The sequence below is a fragment of the Manis javanica genome, chromosome 11 (assembly GCF_040802235.1).
Source record: "Manis javanica isolate MJ-LG chromosome 11, MJ_LKY, whole genome shotgun sequence".
NCBI lineage: Eukaryota > Metazoa > Chordata > Mammalia > Pholidota > Manidae > Manis > Manis javanica.
In genome coordinates, this window is record NC_133166.1 from 82106133 (window position 1) to 82124549 (window position 18417).

Consider the following 18417-nt stretch of genomic DNA (forward strand, 5'->3'; position numbering starts at 1 on the left):
TTGACCACTTAAGTGTGGGTTTATTTCTGGGCTCTTTATTCTGTAGCATTGTTCTATGTGTCTGTTTTTGTGCCAGTACCATACTGTTTTGATTACTGTAGCTTGCAGTATAGTTTTATTTCAGATTGCGTGATACTTCCAGTTTTTTCTTCTTTCTCAAGACTGTTTTGGCCATTTGGGGTATTTTGTAGTTCCATACAAATTTTAGCATGATTTGCTTTTGTTCTGTGAAAAATGTCAATGTGTGTTTGATAGGGATTGCATTGAATCTGTAGATTGCTTTGAGCAGTATGGTTGTTTTAGCATTATTTATTCTTCCTATCCATGAGCATGGAATATCTTTCTATTCATTTGTGTCATCTTCATTTCTTTCATCAGTCTTGCAGTTTTCAGAGTACAGGACTTTTATCTTGGTTAAATTTATTCCCAGGCATTTTATTATTTTTATGCAACTGTACATGGGATTGTTTTCTTAAATTCACTATTTTCTGCTAGTTCATTATTTATACATAGAAACACAACAGATTTCTATATATTGTTTTGGTATCCTGTGACTTCATTGAATTCATTTATTCTAATAGTTTTTTGGTGTATTTTTTATAGTTTTCTATTTATACATATAGCATCATGTCATCTGCAAATAATGACCATTTTACTCCTTCCTTACCAGGTGGTGAGAGTAGACATCCTTGTCTTCTTCCTGATCTTAAGGAAAAGTTAGCTTTTCACCACTGAGTATGATGTTAGCTGTATGCTTGTCATATATGATCTTTATTATGTTGAGGTTCAATATGTATATTATGTTCCCTCTTTACCCACTTTGTTGAGTTTCTTTTTTCTGTCTTTAAAGAATATTGAATTTTGTCAAATGCTTTTTCTGCAACTGTTAAGATTATCATATGGTTTTTATCCTTCCTTTTGCTAATGTGGTATATCATATTGATTTATTTGCATATATTGAACCATCCTTGCATCTCTGGAATATAACCTACTTGATTATGGTGAGTGATCCTTTTAATGTACTGTCAAATTCATTTTGCTAAAATTTTGTTAAGGATTTGACATCTATGTTCATTAAGAATATTGGTCTGTACTACATGCAAAAGAATGAAACTGAATTATTGTCTAACACCATACACAAAAGTAAACTCAAAATGGATCAAAGACCTGAATGTATGTCATGAAATAATAAACTCTTAGAAGAAAACATAGGCAAAAATCTCTTGAATATAAACATAAGCAACTTTTTCCTGAACACATCTCCTTGGGCAAGGGAAACAAAATAAAAAATGAACAAATGGGACTACATCATGCTAAAAAGCTTCTGTACAGCAAAGGACACTATCAGCAGAACAAAAAGGCATCCTACAGTATGGGAGAATATATTTGTAAATGACATATCTGACAAGGGGTTAACATCCAAAATATATAAAGAACTCATATACCTCAACACCCAAAAAGCAAATAACCCTATTAAAAAATGGGTGGAGGATATGAACAGACACTTCTCCAAAGAAGAAATTCAGATGGCCAACAGGCACATGAAAAGATGCTTCACATCACTAATCATCAGGAAAATGCAAATTAAAATTGCAATGAGATAACACCTCACACCAGTTAGGATAGCCAACATAGAAAAGAATAGGAACAACAAATGCTGGCAGGGATGTGGAGAAAGGGGAACCCCCCTTCACTGCTGGTGGGAATGTAAACTAGTTCAACCATTATGGAAAGCAGTATGGAGGTTCGTCAAAAAACTAAAAATAGAAATACCACTTGACCCAGGAATTCCACTTCTAGGAATTTACCCTAAGAATGCAGCAGCCCAGTTTCAAAAAGACATATGCACCCCTATGTTTATCACAGCACTATTTACAATTGCCAAGAAATGGAAGCAACCTAAGTGTCCATCAGTAGATGAATGGATAAAGAAAATGTGGTACATATACACAATGGAATATTATGCAGCCATAAGAAGAAAATAAAATAAATCCTACTGTTTGCAACAACATGGATGGAGCTAGAGGGTATTATGCCCAGTGAAATAAGCCAAGCGGAGAAATAAAAGTACCAAATGATTTCAGTCATCTGTGGAGTATAACAACAAAGCAAAAACTGAAGGAACAAAACAGCAGCAGAAACACAGAACCCAAGAATGGACTAACAGTTGCCAAAGGGAAAGGGACTGGTGAGTGTGGGTGGGAAGGGAGAAATAAGGGAATAAGGGGCATGATGATTAGCACACATAACATAGGAGGGCAGGCACAGGGAAGGCAGTATAGCACAGGTAAGACAAGTAGTGACTCTACAGCACCTGACTACGCTGATGCACCGTGACTATAATGGGGTATTGGGGACTTGAGAATGGGGGGGAATCTAGTAACCACAGTGTTGCTCATGTAATCGTATATTAATGATACCAAAATTAAAAAAATAAAAATTAAAGAATATTGGTCTGTAATTTTTCTGTAGTGTCTTTGATTTTGAAATTAGAGTGATGGCTGTCCTGATAGAATGAATTTGGAAGCTTTCCCTCATCTTCAATTCTCTGCCATAGTTTGAGAAGGATAGGTATTAACTTTTCCTTATGTTTGGTAGAATTATCCTGTGAAGCCATCTGGTTCTAGACTCTTATTTTTTGGTAGGTTTTTGATTGCCAATACAACTTCTTTACTGATAGTGGGATCTGTTCAGCTTTTCTATTTCTTCCTCGTTCAATCTTAGAAGACTGCATATTTTTAGGAGTTTATCTTCTAGGTTGTCTAGTTCATTGGCATATAATTTTTCATAGGAATATACTGGAATTGTTTGTATTTCTGTGCTGCCCATTGTAACTTCTGCTTGTTTAGTTCTGATTTTATTTTATTTGAGTCCTCTCTCTCTTTTTCTTGATGAGTCTAGCTAATGGTTTATCAATTGTTTATTGTTTCAAAGAACCTACTCTTAGTTTCATCAATCCTTTGTATTTTTTTAGCCTCTATTTCAATTTTTTATTATTTCCTTCTTTGTACTGACTTTGGACTTCATTTGTTCTTCTTTTTCTACTTCCTTTAGGTATAGGATTAGATTATCTGAGATTTTTCTTGTTTCTTTAGGTAAACCTGTATCACTATAAACTTCCCTCTTACAACTGCTTTGACTACATCCCAAAGATTTTTGTACTGCTGTGTTTCTGTTTTCATTATTCTCCACTTATTTCTTTATTTCCTCTTTGATTTCTTTATTGACACCTTGGTTGGTTATTAACATGCTGTTTACCACCATTTGTTTTTTTTCCAGTTTTTTTCTTGTAGTTGACTTCTAGTTTCATACAGTTGTAGTCAGAAAAGATGCTTGGTATGATTTCAATATTCTTAAACTTACTGAGGCTTGTTTTGTGGCCCAATATGTTATCTATCCAGAAGAATGTTCTGGTTGCCCTTGAAAAGAATGTGTATTCTGTTTGGGGATATGGTTCTGTATATATCTATTAAGTCTGTGTGATCTAATGTATATTCAAAGCCACTGTTTACTTATTTATTGTCTGCATGATTTGTCCATTGATGTAAGTGAGCTGTTATTGTTGTATTATATTGCTACTGTTATTGTATTACTGTCCATTTCTCCCTTTATGTCTTTTATCATTTTCTGTACATATTTAGATACTCCTCTGTTGGGAGCATAGATATTTACAGTTGTGCTATCTTCTTGCTGGATTGAGCCCTTAATCATTATATAATTTCTTTCTCTGCCTTTTGTTACAGTCTTTGTTTCAAAGCCATTCTGTCTGACATAAGTACTGATACTCTAGATTTTTTTTCTCATTTCTATTTACAGTCATTATCTTTTTCCATCCCTTCAGTTTCAATCCGTGTGAGTCTTTAGGTCTGAAGTGAGTCTCTTATAAGCAACAAATAGATGGATCTTGTTTTGTTATCCATTCAGTCACCCTGTGTCTTTGGAGCATTTAATTCACTTACATTTTAAGTAATTACTGATAGGTATGTACTTATTGCCATTTTGTTAGACATTTTCTGGTTGTTTTTGTTGTTCTTCTCTTATCCTTTCTTCTTCTCTTGCTGTCTTGCCTTGTGCATGATGACTTTCTGCTGTTATGGTTGGGTTGCTTTCTCTTTGTTTTTTATGTATCTATTATGGGTCCTTGGTTTTTGCTTACCATGCAGTTCATATATGATGTCCTTTGTAATGCTCTGTTACCTTGATGGTCACTTAAGTTTGAATACATTCTAACAGCATTCCATTTTTTTACTCCCTCTTCTCCACATTTTATGTCTATGAGGTCTTTTTTTACAACTTTTTATTTAGTGATTACCTTAACTAAATATTAGAAGTAATTGATTTTACTACTTTAATCTTTTAACCTTCACACTAGCTTTTGAGTGACTGATTTACTACCTTTGCTATATGCTTGCTTTTACCAATGAAATTTCCCCTTTTCATAATTTTATTGCTTTAATTATGGCATTCTCTTTTCCTCTTAAAGAAGTCTCTTTAGCATTTTTTCTAAGGCTGGTTTAGTGGTGGTAAATTCCTTTAACTTATATTTATCTGAGAAGCCCATTGTTTTTCAATTCTGAATGATAACCTTGATACATAGAGTATTCTTGGTTGTAGTTTTGTTTTCTTTTAGCACTTTGAATATATCATGCCAGTCCCTTCTGGCCTGCAGAGTTTCTGCTGAAAAATCAGCTGATGGCCTTATGGGATTTCTCTTGTATGTAACTCATTGCATTTTTTCTTGCTGTTTTTAAGATTCTCTCTTTATCATTGATGTTTGACATTTTAATTATTGTGTGTCTTGGTGTGGACCTCCTTGGGTTCATTTTGTTTGGGGCTCTCTACTTTCTGGACTTGGATATCTGTTTTCTTCCCCAGATTAGGGAATTTTTCAACTATTATTTCTTCATGTAAGTTTTTCACCCCTTTCTTTGTTTTCCTTCTGGAACTCTTATAATGCAAATATTAAGATGACTCATATTGTTTCAGAGGTCCCTTAACCTATCCTCATTTCTTTTCATTCATTCTTCTTTCTGCTGTTAGTCTCTGATCAGTTCATTTTTCTATTTTCTGTTTCTTTCCTGAAGTCCACCCTGAATTTTTTCATTCTTTTCTCAAGTTTGGTGAGCATCTTTATAACCATTACTTTGAAGTATTTATCAGGTATATCGCTTAACTCTGTTTTATTTAGTTCATTTTCTGAATTTTTGTCTTTTTCTTTTGTTTCAAGCATATTCCTCCATCTCCTCATTTTGTTTGACTTTCTGTGTTTGTTTCTATGGATTAGGCAAAAAGGCTGCCTCTCCCGGTCTTGAAGAAGTGGCCTATATAGGAATTTCCCCTCAGTAGACTACCTATACCTGGCAGTTTTTGCCTCCTGGCTGGAAGGTGGCTGGTGGCAGAAGGGCATGGATGAGGGTCTCCTGAGTGGGTGCTTGTGGGGTCCATGCTGGTGGAGCAGCTGTTGGCAGAGGGGTGCAGTCCAGGCTTCTTCTGGGTGAGCACCAGCCAAGGCTGAGCTGATGTGGCAGCTGGGGTTGCGAGGGGCAGGGTGAATCCCATGTGAGCGCCATGCTAGCATCACTTTGTGGGGAATGCTGGATCTCCAGTGGATGCATTTGAGTGAAGGTGGTGGGGCCAGGAGGCTGCCTCTGTTACATCCAGACCTGGTGTGTGCTCCTAGACTGGTTCCAGTCTGCATTAACAGTGTGCAGGGCTAACATCAACAATGGCTCTTGGCAGGCCCTCTGATTCCAGAGAGTTCTAGCAGTTCTCCCCACCATTTGGGGGACACTTTTGTTCTGAAAATCAACCTCCTTTACTTACAGTGTAGTTCCCCTTTAAAATGCAGTTTTATTCCTGAGCACTAGGGCAGACAAATCTGCAATCCAGTCCCTTGGTGATGTCCCTCCCTACTGCAGGGGCTGGGATTCCCGCTTTACTGTGTCTCCATCTCTCCTGCTGTGCTTTATGTGATCTTGCAACCCCTCATTGTGCAGCAGGTGTTCACTTAGGCTTCAGTTCTTCCTCAGGAGAAATTCTCTGTGTAGGTGTAGATTCAGTGTGCATGTGGGAGGAGGTGGGTTCAGTGTTTTTTCCACACTAACATCTTAAACATCCACCTTGATGTGATGGCATTTAAACGTTTGGTTGAAACTAGGGCCAGGTGGTGGCGACAGCAGTGGGGACCAGGAAAGCATGATTTAAAATATTAAGTCAGGTGCTTACAATCTTGCAAAAGAATAAAATTGTAACTTGGCTTAGCAATGGCCAAATGTGAATACTGATGTGACTCCTGGACAATGTGTGGGCTCTAGAGCAAACCACTGGCTTAAAATCCTGGCACTAAATATACTAACCCTATGACCACAAACAAGTTATTGTATTGCTTTAAGCCTTAATTTGCTTGCTGTGGAACTGAATAATACCAGTATTGGTCTCTTAAAGTTGCTGTGAATCTTACTACATGTCAGCAGTAAAAATGGTGCCTGAATAAAGTAGATGCTCCAGACCTGTTAGCTGCATACACCCTTTCCTGAATTTTCTAGGAAATTTGGAGAGTTCTCCTGAATTCTCTAAATAATTGTGGCTATTTAGCTGTGATACAGACTATAGGAAAGAGGAGAGCCATGTAAAGAAGTGAGAGACAGGGAGAATGATCCTATTCTCAGGATTCCTTTTAGATTCTTCATAGCAGCAGGTACAGAGAATAATTTAAAGCCAACCAAGCCTTTTAGGTCTAGGTGAAGGGCTTTATTTGGACTAGCTATTGGTCTTTTAGATGAAAGGAACTTCCATGGCAAAGAGTATCCTCTGAAGGCCTGGAACTGTTGAGAATAACAGACTGCAGAACTTCCTTGAGTAGAAGAATTGGCGCTTTGCTATGAGGAAGGCACCTCCTCTAAGGTACATACATGTCACCTTCCCAGTGCCACCCTGACCATCATTCTTTTTTAAATTTGTAAGTCTTACTTCCTTCTTTCTACTGCCTGCTGCATTCTCAATCTCTAGTTCCTTTCTATATTTTTTTCTCCATAGCACTTCCTGTCATCTGACCTATTCTATACTTTGTTTACCTGTGTGTTCATTATTTGAGGTCAGTGTCTCTTTGCTTCAAATGAAGTTGCATGAGGGCAGAGAAGCATGTCTGTTTTGTTCACTGATGTATCTCTAAAGCATAGAACAGTGCCTGACACACATCAGGGGCTCCTTAAATACTTGTTGGATAAGGGCAGGAGTGAATTAATGGCTCATTGGATGAATGGAAGGCAGGGAAGTAGAATGGTTCAACATGCTTTCCTCACTTTTTAATCACTTGGACCATTCATGCTTCCAAGGCCCAGCTTGACCCAGTAGCTCATAGAGAAAAAGGAGAGAACTAAAAATAAACAGAAACAAAGGGCAAGTAGAAGCTCTGCTCTGTAATTCTTTTAGTTTCATTTGAAAGCTACTGATTGAATTTAGGCCCTCAAGGAAAAGCCTTGACTCTCAGCTTTAGGCTTTCCTAGTCCTTGGATCAAGCAGTGTAAAAAGGACTGTGGAAAATCTCTGTTTGTGGCCAGCACCCAAAAAGGTGCATCAGAATCTGTGGGAAGCAAACCTAAGGGCAAAATTCCTGTCAGCCACACCTCTTCCTCTGGGTGGGGATTGGTGTATGTGGTGTAAGGCATTATACCTCATTAAACAGAGATGTGTGGGCACCTCCACAGGACATGCTCAGGTTCTCTGAGTCCTGTCTTAGCATGCTTTATTCATTGATTCTATCAACATATCAGTGGTTTTCAACTGTAGTTTCATTTGTGGTAAGCACTGATAGAGTTTAGGATAGTTTGTCTAGTTGTTTCCAGAAGATGGGGCATACCCACCGTTGACCCATAGAAAACCTATAGCCAGAAAGCAGTCCTTTTAAGGTGTCTGGCTCTAAAGTAACCAACTAGCTGACTGACTAACCCCTCATCTATCTAGCTAGATGACTAATAAATAAATCACTTATTATAGCTAGAATAGAACTATAAATGGTAACAATTTAGACCTGTTTATAATTTTTGAATATTGTTAACTCAAGAGCCATACGCAAACTAATCCCTGATCATTGCTGTAGCTATTTCCTTCTAGTCCCTTGATCACTACCAGCACACACACACACACACCAGCAATCTATGGCTCTCATTGTTTTAACCTCTGCTTAGAATGCCCTTTTTACCCATCCTTGGATCTTTTTATGACTCAGCTTAATTCCTCCCTGATCCATGGTTTCACTCTGGGTAACTGGTTTCTCTTACCTCAGCCTCCTCTAAACAACACTTAGGCCCCCATGCAGAATTTTAAATTCAATGGTCTGCCCTACTTCGGGTCTGGAGAAACAGTGCAATGCCTGACTACGCTGTGATGTTGAACAGGTCATTGTGTCTTTCTCAATTTCTTCTTTATTCTTTGTTTCTCCTCCTTGACACCAGTTTTCCCCATTTCAGCCCTAAATTAGAATAATTGTGCTGAAAATGTGTAAGTGATATGTCACTCCGTATCTTAAGAAGCTTCCATGTTTCCTCTATTGCTTATGGGATAGAATCCAGACGTTTTAGTTTAGCAGTCAAGTCTCTTCAAAATCTAATCCCAACCCATGCTTTTACATTCTCTCCCTGATAACCTGTCCCTTATATTTTGCTCTTTGAAATGTCACTTTGTTTTCTGGAAACCATAAGCCTTTTTACACGCATTTCCCTCTCCTCATGATATTCTTCTCCCCATCTTTACTACTCATCTTTTAAAACTCCCATTCAAAAGTAGCCTTCTCAGTATTTCTACTCCACTTGGCTCATATCTCTATAATCACAACTAACCTGTATCTCCCTAATAACACTTAATGAATAACACTTCATTAATTTATCAGACATTTTTTGGGCATCTATTCTATTTCAGGGATCAGTCTAGGTGCTGGAGACACTAATACGAAGAATACATCAAAAAGTTCAAATTCTCCTTCTAGTGGAGAAAAGCAACAATAACCACAAAGCCATGAGATACACACAATGCTGGACATCTGTACAGAATGTTGTAGGGACATGGAGGAGGGCAGCAAGTCTATTTTGAACACAAAATGAGGAAGTTAAGAATGTTTTCATGGGTGAAATGGTAATTATTAACATGTCTGTTTTCCAATTCAACTTTGAATTCAACAAGGGTGGGAATGATATCTTAATCATTTTCTGTCCCTTGTGACAAGTACTATACCTGGAACACAGGTTTATTGGATTAATAATTAATATATAAATAAAGGAGATTGGAATGAAGTTGGTGAAGCAACTTTCAAACTCTAAGACCATAAAAGCTGTCTTTGTGGGAAAGACAAATGTTTTTTTGCAAAGACAATGTTTTAAATTTTAGGGCATAAAATCAAATGAAATTAAGGGCTTCTAGAACACACTTTCTCTCCCATTTCAAATCAGTCCTGATAATAAGAGTAATACTGCTTTAATACAGGGATGCAGAATTGAAGGCAGAAGACAACTGGAGAAGAGAACTCAGGGCCCTAGAAAGTGACTTGGTAAGAAAGGTAAAGGAGAGAGAGCTCTAAAATTCTTTTTCTCTATGCTTCCATTTGTTTTTCTGTTTGCCCTTGAGAAGGCTAGTTGCATATGCTGGTGAAGTGTGTGTGCACTCATGATCCTTCATTCTGGGAACAGAGAGCCCAGAACATGAGCTTCCCACTGCTCCCTGTTCCATCTTCCATCTGATTCCAGCACCAGGAATCTCCATCCTCACAAGAAGGCCTGCAGACCAACTGCTCACTGGACATACCCTCCTGAACTGGGATTTTCTAGGTCTGCCCAGCTCAGTCAATGTTCCGCCAAGCCAGAGAACATGCACTGCATTTGGGAAAAAGCAGGAAAATCACCATGGAGGCTATTCTACATGTGTCCCCCATTACCATTCTGATGCTTCAAAATTAGAATGGTCAAGGAAAAGATTAATGCCCACACAAGCTATTCCACCCCAGGAGATTAATTCCTTTCCATTTAACTAATCCTCCTTCCATTTTGAATTTACTATCAAGGTCAAATGTTTGGCTTCTTTACGTATTGAGAAAAGTCAAATACGTAAGTTTATGGTACTCAGAGATTTTTGTCTCTTAAGGCTTTTCTGACCCCAATTTTGTAACTGGCTGACAAGTATGGTTGCTACATATTTCAAATCTATTTATCCTTAGTCCCTAGAATAGGGAACAGACCCCATTGAGAGACTGTATGTTCCGCACACTTATACCTGTGATGGTGGTTATTAGTCTGGTCTACGATTTGTCTCTAACAGCCAAGCTCCCTAATTTGAGATTTAAGAACTGGCCAGACTTTCAAGAACTTCTCTGAGGTGGAAAGGTGGAGAAATAAAATCCATATTTTCCAAACAGCTTCATTTGATCACACAGTGGCTGAGTAAAAACAATGACCACCTCTCCAACTTTGCCATGATCAGAAAGGAAAAGGTGAATAACCACATCAAGGTCATTGACAGTGTGTCCCCCCAAAACAAACTGTCTTTTTATTCTGCCTGTTCCCAAGATCCCAATTCACTACCCTTAAGCAGTCTAGAGAGCTTAACTTTATTAATTTTCATAGCTTTCTCTAATTCCTTTATTTTACTTTCCTGCTTCCCAAGGGATAGATTTTTCTTCTACTATTTTAAACATTGCAGTCTCTTTTTTGCTTATAAGAGCAATGCGATGTCCATAAACCTTTATTGGTTGCTTACTGTATCAATACTTTTATCTTGTCTATGTTTTGTCTCCATATTAATGAATTCATGCTGTCTAAATTTTAGGTCTGATTTAGATACTTCTTTTTTTTAATTAAGGTATCGTTGATATACAATCTTATGAAGGTTTCACATGAACAACATTGTGGTTTCAACATTCGCCCGTATTATCAAGTCCTAACCCCCCTCATTGCAGTCACCGTCCATCAGTGTAGTAAGATGCTATAGAGTCATTACTTGTCTTCTCCATGCTGTACTGCCTTCCCCGTGACCCACCTATATTGTGATTGCTAATTATAATGCCCTTAATCCCCTTCTCTCTCCCTTCATATCCATCCTCCCCAGCCCCTTCCCATTTGGTAACCACTAGTCCCTTCTTGGAGTCTGTGAGTCTGCTGCTATTTTGTTCCTTCAGTTTTGCTTTGTTGATATACTCTGCAAATGAACACCTGGATTATTTCACTGAGTATAATATCCTCTAGCTCCATCCATGTTGTTGTAAATGGTAGGATTTATTTTCTTTTTATGGCTGAATAATAGTCCATTGTGTAGATACATCTCATTTATTCTTTCTCTGATTATAAATTTTTAAAAAGAGAACGATAAACTTCAAGATATTTGTTCACCCTTATTTTCTCATCTCTTACAGCAACTCCTGGATATGTTTCTCTTATTTAGAACTTTTTCTACAAAAAAGTTTAATTTTAAATTTATTCTTCAGAAGTATCTTGTGGTACTGCTAAGGTTGTGAATTTTTTATTAAGCCATTTTTTGAATGAAAGTGTAACTTGATGTAAAATGCTTAGTGAAAACTTCTTTTCCCTTAATGTTCTAAAAGTAGAATTCCTTATTGTTGACAAGGGGACTAGTTCCTCTGTGGAAGCATCACAAGTCCAGGGACTCCTTGTCCCTCAACTAGATTGTGCTGCCAGTATGATCCATGTCATTATCTCCTTAGGCTGAATATTTACTGTCATACAAATCCCTTCACACATGTTAAATGCCTATTTTACTGATGCCAGAAAGCATTAAATGGTTCACATGCAATTCACTGTGGCAAAGCTAGTGTATAGATGCTAACAGAGACAGAGTCACAGTTAAAAAAAAAACTCTTGACTTCAAGTTGTTTTCTCTCTCAAGACTCAGACTTGAGGTGATATGAGTGACAAGACTGCTTTTCAAAATGTCTTGTTTCCCTCCTTGTGAGATTATGTGAACCTTGAACCAGGTGTGCAAATGGTGTGATACAAAAAAATGACTCCCATCAACAACTTCAACAGTAGGAAGTTCTAGCAACATAGCCACACTATTCTTCATTCATTCATTTATCTATTCATCCATTCATCCATTTATCTATTCATCCATTCATCCACTTATCAAAAGCATTCTTGAGCCCTTGCTACATGTCAAGCCCTGTGCTGACAGCATACCAGATTTATAAGAGGGAGCTTGCCCATGTGGAGCTGACCAGATGGCAGAGGGAAATAGCTATGAGTCAAGGAGTCTCATAGATGAATGCAAGATCATTCCTGAGAATAGTGCTCTGCAGGAGAGTATTGTGCTCTTCAGACATATCAAAGCAAGGTGTGGCGAATCAGGGAAGGCAGCCTCGTGGAAGTGATGACTGATGTAAGTTTGAAGGATCAACAGAAATTAAATAGAGTGTTGTAGGCAGAGGGCACAGCATATGAAAATCATCTGTGGCGGGAAGGGATGATTGGGACTCCATGGGACAGAAAGAAGGACAATGTGGCCAAAGCACAGAACTCACCAGGGAACATCAAGTGACAAAGGGATAGGGAAATGGGTCAGGGTCTGAATGTGTGGAGTTGCATGAGCTGTATTCAGGATTTTGCTGATAAGCCTGTGGGCAAGGGAAAAAGCTGAGCTTTTTAAGCCAGGGTGAGAAAGGGCTCTGGTCATTTTTGTACGAAAATTGCAAAATTTTCTTTTGGCTGTTACATGGAGGATGTATTACTGTGGGAAAGGATCATCAATTGCAGCAACTGAATAACACTTCCAGGAACTGGAAACTTGAAATCATGTGTTTATGTGAAAGCAAAGTTTTTGCACATGTCAGTTTAGCCTGCTTTGCAATATCACTGCCTGTGGGCACTGACACAAAGAAAATGTCCTTTCCCTCGTTAATTTTTTAAATGTTGGAAATTTGTAATTATACCTACTTCTAGAATAGATCAAGCCATCTTCTATCATGTAGAACTCTGAGCAGGCCTTTTAAAAATAAGTTTTCTGTGGTTGATCACCTGAAAACTAACAGCATTGTTTCTGCTGGTTTCCAGATGTAGTGTGTCTATTACCTTACCCTACATCAAATTCCCTGGAGACTTACTAAAACAGATTGCTGGGCCCCACTCCCAGAGTTTCTGATTCAGTAGGTCTAGGACAGGGACCAGTAAGTTTGCTCTTTTTACAAATTCTCAGGTGATGCTGGTGATATTGGTCCAGGAACCACCTTTGAGAACCACTGCACCTCATACATTGTTAGATCCCTACATTGGCTGCACATTAAAACCACCTGGGAAACTTTAACAATACTAGCTTAGGGTCCCCCAGATGAAAGAAGTCATAATATCCCCATTGCTTCTAACATCTACACATTAGACTGAGAAACACTAATCAGATGCCTTAGACACTTCACATGAAGCCTTAAATTGCATTTCTGTCTCTCTTTTCCCTGTATTTCCAGCTGATTTTTGAAGGTCCAGCCATACGCCAGAAATCTGGAGCTTTTCGAAGGAAATAATTTTTAGATACATATTATTATAAGTTTATTTGATTTTTTCTACATGTGTACAACTGTTTATATTTACACATTTATTTACAAAATAGGATCATACTATTCAATCTATATTTTATATGTTTTTAGTATGTTTTTCCCACTTCATATGCTTCCTATTTTATATGCTTTTTACTATTTTCAGGTATACCTTGAACTAATTTCCCCATTTCCATATCAATGAATATACTCTTTAAGACACCATCATTAATGCTCATATATTATCTCATTGTGTGAATAGCATAATCTCCATAAACAGTTCTAATGATATGCTCAAAAATTGCTGGAATTAGAATTATTGGGGAAATGAAATACATATTTTAAGACTTTTGGTATATAGTGCCATATTACTTTCCAGAAAAATATATACAAATTTATGTTCTCATATATATGCCTCCATTTCTCCACATTTTAAACAACTTTTGTTAATTATCAAGTTTATATCTAATTTAGTATTTGAAAAATTAAAATAGATTATTAAAAAAATTTAAGTTTATCTGAGTTTACCTTTGACAGGTCTACTGGCCAACATCCATTCATTTCTCAATCAGCACAGTCGCTGAAAATCTACAATGTATGTTCCATGTAAGCATCATTTTGATCTCTAAATTACCATTTTTGTGCCCATTTTGTGGTACTGGTTGGTATTGAAGGCCGTTTACTCTTAATTGTCTCTATCATCCTCCCTTCTTCTTTTATCAAAATGAGTATGTTGAAATTCATGGTCCCCAAAGGATATTGTAATCTAGATCGGTGTGTGTGTGTGTGTGTGTGTGTGTGTAAAAGTTGTGACTCATGTCCTAGGAGATGAACATCATTGGCTTCAATAACCTAGGTGCTGATGAAACCTCGGTTACACAATTTCTTATGGCATGGATTCCATCAGCAGTGAAGAGTTTCCCTGCCTCTCCTCTCCACTTCCTGCCCCAACCTCTTCCCACAAAATGAACAGCTTTACCTTTGCTGTGCCAGATGTTCCCATAACCAGTGTCTCCCACTTTGAATGTGTACCTGTTGCAGAGAAGAGAACACTTCCCTTTCCACATGGGCTTGGCTTGGCCAGGACAGAAGGCAGGGGACAGTTCCCTCTACCCCGGCAACCTCCTTCTCCCAGTTCATGAGCTTCAGCCCATAGTGCTATTGCTACATCGCATTACTGAGGACTGGGCAGCGAAGCTTCACTTGGCTCAGCGTATGATTTTGCCAAAGAAAGGTGTAGCTCTGTTGGCTTGGTTTCAAGGTAAAGAGGGCTTGGTCTATGCTGTGTCATTAACTATTTGCAAATCAACACAAAGGGAAAGGCTCTGCCCTAGGACAAGCTAAAATGCTCATAACAATTAAGTGGTTCAGGTAGGTGTATGACATTACTTTTGCACGTTCTTGTGTAGTTTTACACCAGCTCACCTAAAAACAGATAATGCCATTCAAGCTGAAAAGATTTTTATATTTTTTTCAGATGTGGAAAAATTTCCAGGTCAGAATAATCCACAATCTGCATTGGTACACCCCTGTTCTACTGGACATAGACCTTTTCAATCCAGAAGTGGTGCTTGTTTTCATAAAACATCAGGGAGGAGTAGGTCAAAATTCCTATTTCCATGTGGAATGTGTCAGTGCCTTTGATCTTTAAGGGAACCATTCCTTAAATTTACTCTGTTTTGCTCTATTTTGTCTTTTGGCTGCCACACCACCATAACTGAAAGAGTCAACGAAGATTATGTACAGAAATCTAGAAAAGTGATCAATACCCAAAGGCACCGATCCAGACTCCAGTCCACAGGAAAGCGGCCTGCCTCATAAGATGCCACGGAAGGAGTTTGGACAGGATGATCTTTTCCTAGTTTATGATTCTGTGGTCTTAGAAATTTATGCTAGTGTTGGAGAAAGAAATGAAAAAGTTGTCCCTGCTTTCTTCTCCCAGTTCTACTTCTAAAGTCTTTTATTTTTTAATGTATGATTTACATACAATGAAGCGCACAGATCTTAAGTGTATAGCACTTAAACATCACTCTGATCTAAATTAGAATAATGCCAGTCCTCAGGAGAGGCTCCTTCATGCTCCTTCCCAGTCACTGTCTCCCCAAAGGTAATATCTATTTTCTACTCTATCATCATATGTTAATTCTGACCTTTTTTTGAGTGTTACGTTGATGGAATCATGCAGACACATTTTTGTGTCTAGCTTTTGTCATGTAATATTATTTCTGTGAGATTCTTCTATATTGTTAAGTGTAGCAACAGTTCATTCATTCATTTCTTACATTCCTTTCTACAGACATACCACAACCTATTTTTCCATTCTATGGATGGATATTTGGATTATTTCCAACTTCTTTCTATCATGAATAAAGCTTCTATGAAAAATCTTATTCATGTTTTGTTGCACTGAAACACTCATTTCTTTTGGGTTAGATAGCCAGGAGTGGGATTGTGCCACAGAGTCATATTTAGTTCAGAAAATAACTGCCAATTAATTTTCCAAAATGGTTCTACCAATTTGCATAGCCAGCAACAACATACATCTCCTTATTGTCACTAACACTTGATGTTGTCCTTTTAATTTAATCCAGTCTGGTGGGATAGATTATTATCTTGTTATATTAATTTGCATTTTCTTGAAGACTAATGATATTGAATCTTTTCATATGCTTCTCCCAATATCTCTTAAATGACTCCAATCAGACTTATACCTCCATCACTCCAGGGGAACTGCCTTGGTCAAGGAACATTGGCCTTCATGCTGGTAAATTAGTTCTCAGGATTCATGTCATCCTCTTGATCTCCAAAACTACACATCCTTGTTTTCTTCCTACCTCACTGGCCATTCTTTCTCCATCTTTCTTTTTTGTTTTTGCCAGTTCTTCCTGAACTCCCAACATTTTAACATAAAATTTCCCTATTCAACCTCACTACTCCTCTGACCCCAACCTCCATCCCTTTCCCCTATTTTTTCTCTTTAACAGTTATGACTGTTTATAATAATATATAATACACCAATGTGTTTATTGTCTAACTCCTGCCCAATGAGGAGCAAAAGCCCCATGAAGGCAAAATTTTGTTTCTTTTCCTCCACGATATATTCTCTATACCTAGAATAGTCCCTGTCACATAGCAATAACTAATCAATATTTGATGAATGAATGAAACAATAGGGAAAAATTGGTAAGAAGCAGTGGAAAAATATACTCTTCCAATAAATAGTTAATGAATGACTATTACAGACAAGGCTTTATTTGGATCTAGACCTTCTGGACCTTATAGGACTTGGATCACCAGGTGCCTTTGATTTTATGAGAGACACACAGATGACTGGAGAGGAATTAAATCCTTAAAAATATCTGCCTTTGTTTTTTGTGGCAAGGGTCAAAATCCCTGAAAGGAAACTACCCAAAGTAACTTTGTAATCAGGTTACACTGTGATGTAAACTGAGGAAGGGTGTGGTTTGGTAGCAGTGACACCACATCACTTCATCCCGTTGTACTGGAAGCTTCTTTGGAACTCAACAGCTGTTGATTTAGTAGCTAAGGTGTAGCTGGAGCCAACAGCTACCTATCTGGACTAAACACTAAGTTACATAATAAGAGTAGCTGATAAGCTAGACTTAAATCTCTGTGGCCAGAGCAAACATTCTAACTGAAAATAAGCACAAGGAAAGGTGAAAGTAAGTAAATTTGACAGTTTCTGTAAAAAAAAAAAAAAAAAAGAGCAAAGGTCTCTGGGCTTCTGCCAGAGAAAACCAAGGAAACAATAGGTAAGAGATGCAGGCCCATGTCAGGTCAAGAACAAGTTGGAAGGCTTTTGTGTTATCAGGTGCCATGTTGGCTGCATGCCATGTGTAGACACATATTCCTAAATTCTCACTGAAGAATTTAAATTTAAATCTGAATTTAAATGTATATCTAAAGACCAAGAACAGAGTAAAGTGATGTGGAAGCTGGAGACTATTTCCAAAATAGGCTAAGAGTTTCCTACTCATATCCTTAGCTATTGGGCAAATTATTCAAAGGTAGTAGATGTTGGTTATTCAAAGGTACTAGCTGCCTCACACCTCTTCCTCTAATAGTTTAAGAAGACATTTTGGCCAATAAATCACTACATGAATGTTACTGACTGTATTTTGACTTGCATAATGGGTATATATCTTTGATGGGTATATGTATTCTTCCTTCTAGATCTATGAGAAGAATAGAGGCTATTGCTTGCCTGTCTTTAAATCTCTCTTCTTACCTGCCTGTGCCTTGAACATGGCAGACACTAAATAAATACTGTCATAGTGAATGGAATTTTCCTCAAATGTGTGAGAAGTCATATTGCCCTTAGGACATACGAAACTCCTATAGTGTGATTCTCTCCTTCCCACCACCAACACAGCTAGACTAAACTGATTTGCCCATACTTGCTGCCTGAGTAACAAGAGGTGAACCTTTTGCTGATCTTAAATATTTGTCACAATCTCTTAAGATCTTTGCATTCCCCATAAGATTAATGGAAGTAAATAGACGTGGGTTTATCAATAATTGATAATTGGGCTTGCAAATATTTGGCTAGTAAACATGGCTAGAGTTTGTCCTGTGAACCCCACATATCTCTCTACAGTTATTAAAAATATTCTGCTTTGAAAATAAATAAGCATGAAGACACATTCTGGTATTTGGCCTTTGTTTACTACATTCAGTTCAAGTTAGTCAGTTCTTCCCAAAGTCATTAAGAAGAAAACAAGTGTAAACTGCCATGCAATGGAAGCTAAACTGGAATTCTTAATTCCCCCAGTCATTCCTCAGCTGTGATTCAGTGGTAATGAGTTCATGACCTGTTTGAGGAGAGGGCATTGGGTAGAAGCCTGGAATGATCTGCCCTCTTCTGACCCCAACAA

At 37.8% G+C, this 18417-nt stretch overlaps 1 protein-coding gene across 23 annotated transcripts in view; it reads left to right on the forward strand.

Annotated features, from left to right (window-relative positions):
- Positions 1-18417, forward strand: part of LOC118971592 (uncharacterized) — a 411068-nt gene that overhangs the window by 227102 nt on the left and 165549 nt on the right. Inside the window, exon 5 of one of the 23 annotated variants that reach the window (XR_012122774.1) lies at positions 9478-9550. The exons of the other annotated variants lie outside the window; for them this stretch is intronic. The gene's annotated coding sequence lies outside the window, so the exon portion shown is untranslated. The remainder of the gene's footprint in view (positions 1-9477; positions 9551-18417) is intronic. 23 annotated transcript variants of the gene reach the window in all.